We start from the raw sequence: 2,839 nt of genomic DNA on the forward strand, positions 1-2,839 counted from the left end.
TTAAACTCTGAAACATTGTGAGAATGAAACAAAGGGTAGTTACTATTGCTGCCTTAGTTGTTAACTATTAAGACGATGATGAGCCCTGGCTGGGGTGGCTCAGTGGACTGAGTACTGGCCTGCAGACTGAAAGGTCACCAGTTCCTGGTCAGGGCAAAAGCCTGGATTGTGTGAGAGGTAACCTATTCATGTTTCTCTTCCTTTCTTTCTCCCTTCATTCCCCTCTCTCTAGGAAATCGGTAAGTAAAATCTTTAAAAATTGATGATAATGTTGGACAATGTGTTGAAGAGATCAGGAAAGGAGGGTGGCAGTTCCTAGGGTACTTTCTGCATTTTCCAACTCTTACCTGCATTTCTATCCAGGAGGAAAATTTTCTTGTCAACAGGATTTGGAAATGCTCACCTTCTGGCGTTTACTCTGTGCCCTTCTGAAGGCCACCCAAGAAGATTTCACTGAAAGATGATGAGAAATCAGTGTTTTGGTTGATAAATGTTTCCAAAATCTGGAGATTCTTATTAAGGACACAGAATTGTGAATGAGAGTAGTCCAACAACAATCCCAGGAGGATTGGAAAATGTTTTCTGAGGTATCATTAAGGCCTAGGCTTTCATTGGGGCCATCAACTAATTTCATTAGAATGATTTAAAAAAATAGATAAAGTGTCATCTATACTTCATCCTATGTTCATAAAGCATCTAGCACATTTATTAAAAAATAAATTGGCCTCTCCTGACAAAAATGTAATAAAAGTAACTGCACAGAAATTCTATGTCTTCAACATCCTGTTTTCTTCATTCCAACTGGCTTTGTCCTGTTAAGGGCACCACGACCACCTGGCCTCCTCTCTCTGGTATCCTCCCCACTGTGTGCATACTGGTCATCCACACCCTTCCTTAATCATTAGACTCTGGTCAGCATCCACAGTCTGTTGACCACAGAAACAGAATTGCAGTGAAGGTGAAGATCACATCTTGACTTCTGCTGTGTTTCAACCCCCGACCCATGAAAGTGGACTTACCCTTCCAACCAAACACTCCCGATACTAGAGGGGATGACATCATGGCCGACATCAGGAAATGATACAGTGATCAACCACTCCTGGCCCTGGCCCTCCCTACAGCTCCTGTAATCCCCATGGTTAATACTGTTCCCATCTGCCTCTGTTCAGGCCATTGGGCAGCCAGGTGTGGGGACACTCCTCACCAGCCAGACCTGTCTCACTCTTGTGATGACAACTCTTCTGAATTAGTTATTACTTATTCACCTGTATGTTCTTATACATTTACTGTTTCTTAATGTACCTATAAATATATATGATTATGTTGCACACTTGAAAGTTTACAGGAATAGCCCCTCATTGTATGATACACTATTCTGCATCTTGCTTTTCAATGGATAAGCAAACCCTGTCCCCTGATTAACTCCTGAGATGCAGCCTGACCTAAACCAGGTCCAAGTCAGGAGGGCAGCTCTGGTTCCTCCTGCCCCTCACCTTGCTGCCTTGGAGCCCATTCTTCATCCGAGTACTCAGGGTGCTCCTCCTGGAGCTCGGGGGCCTATCTGTGGTGGTGACACAGGAAAGCTGGTTTGGGGGGCTCTGAGACCTGGAAAGAGACAAAACCTTTGTCCCGAAAGCAAAGAGCTTGGAGGAGGAACAAGCTCCAGGAAGCCCATGTGACCAGCTAAGATGGGATGGGAGAGTCTACAGGGAGTTTCTGTGAGTGCTGCATAGTCAGTGCCAGTCCTTGTGTGATGTGAAGGAGCCAACTCCCCCATCCTTCTCCACGCAGGAGGGAGGTGCAAGTGCATGGAGACCCCTGAGACACAGCCAGCCTGGCAGCCTGGCAGGTCACCACCAAGTTCCTCCTGCCCAGCACCCAAACCCTGGATACCTAGGCTGGTGAGTGTGTCAAAGTTCCTCTTCACATTCCATTACCGGCCTTTCCCCCAGTCTCCCACTTCCACCCACTCCTCCCTGGAGAAGTAGAGGGAAGCGTCTTTCAAACCTTCTTCGACCTGGAAAGGAGAGAGGAAACATCAGAAACCCAGTGACGCCAGAGAGAATGCAAGCAAAGGGCTTTCCCTGCCCCCGGGTGTAGGGAGCAGGCTTGGTCCTCAGCGGTCATTGTGTCCCAAGCACTGAGCCTGTGTCGAGGCCGAGTCCCAGGTCCCTGAGCAGCTATTCCTCCTGGGTGAATTGGGGGGCCTGCTCACACTCTGGCCCTTCTCTCACTTCCCTGCCCTGGCCCTGCCACACAGAGTCCAGTCTCTCCCACCAGCGTTCTGCAAACACACATTCAGGGCAGGGTGTCTGCGGAGCTCTGTCCTCACATTCCCTCCCAGACCCTCAGCTCACCTGAGGCGACCACCCGGTTTGCCCCGCTTCTCCCTCAGGGCTGTCCTGCGGGTCCCCGTTAGGGGTCTTGGTGTCCCAGCCCCGAGTCTGAGGCGCTTGTGGAAGGACAAGAAGCTGAGAGGGCCGAATGCCTTTCTCCAGGCTGGCGGGGCGCCTGGAGAGGGAGACTCGGGGGCCCTGCAGGAGGAGGGACTGGATGCCCTGGGCCCAACTACCAGCAGACACGCCCACTGGGGGCGCCCTCGTTCCCGCCCTTCCCTCCCCTCTCCACCCGGGAGTCTGAAGGGCCCCCAATGTCCGGGCGGGCCTGTGGAGGCGCAGGAAACGCGCTTTCCCGGGGACGGGCTCGGAGGTTCACCCGAGGTTCTGGAGAAGCCTGCACAAGACGCAGGCGCAGTCTCCAGCACACCGCCGTCCCTCAGGCTGAGACGCTTGGGGTCCCCCAGGACACGAGCCTGCGTCTTCCAGGCTGAGAACACTCA

The 2,839-nt window shown here is 51.7% G+C and overlaps 1 long non-coding RNA gene across 1 annotated transcript; it reads right to left on the reverse strand.

The window, feature by feature from the left end:
- Positions 1 to 87: 87 nt before the first annotated feature.
- Positions 88 to 2,476, reverse strand: LOC118996065 (uncharacterized). Its single transcript, XR_005068418.1, has 4 exons — positions 2,358 to 2,476; positions 1,894 to 2,017; positions 1,494 to 1,605; positions 88 to 453 (listed from the first exon to the last, which is right to left on the reverse strand). It is a non-coding gene; the product is annotated as an uncharacterized LOC118996065 (long non-coding RNA).
- Positions 2,477 to 2,839: the final 363 nt, after the last annotated feature.

This window comes from Sturnira hondurensis, unplaced genomic scaffold (assembly GCF_014824575.4).
Source record: "Sturnira hondurensis isolate 20B ecotype Veracruz unplaced genomic scaffold, ASM1482457v3 Scaffold0010727, whole genome shotgun sequence".
Classification (NCBI taxonomy): Eukaryota; Metazoa; Chordata; class Mammalia; order Chiroptera; family Phyllostomidae; genus Sturnira; species Sturnira hondurensis.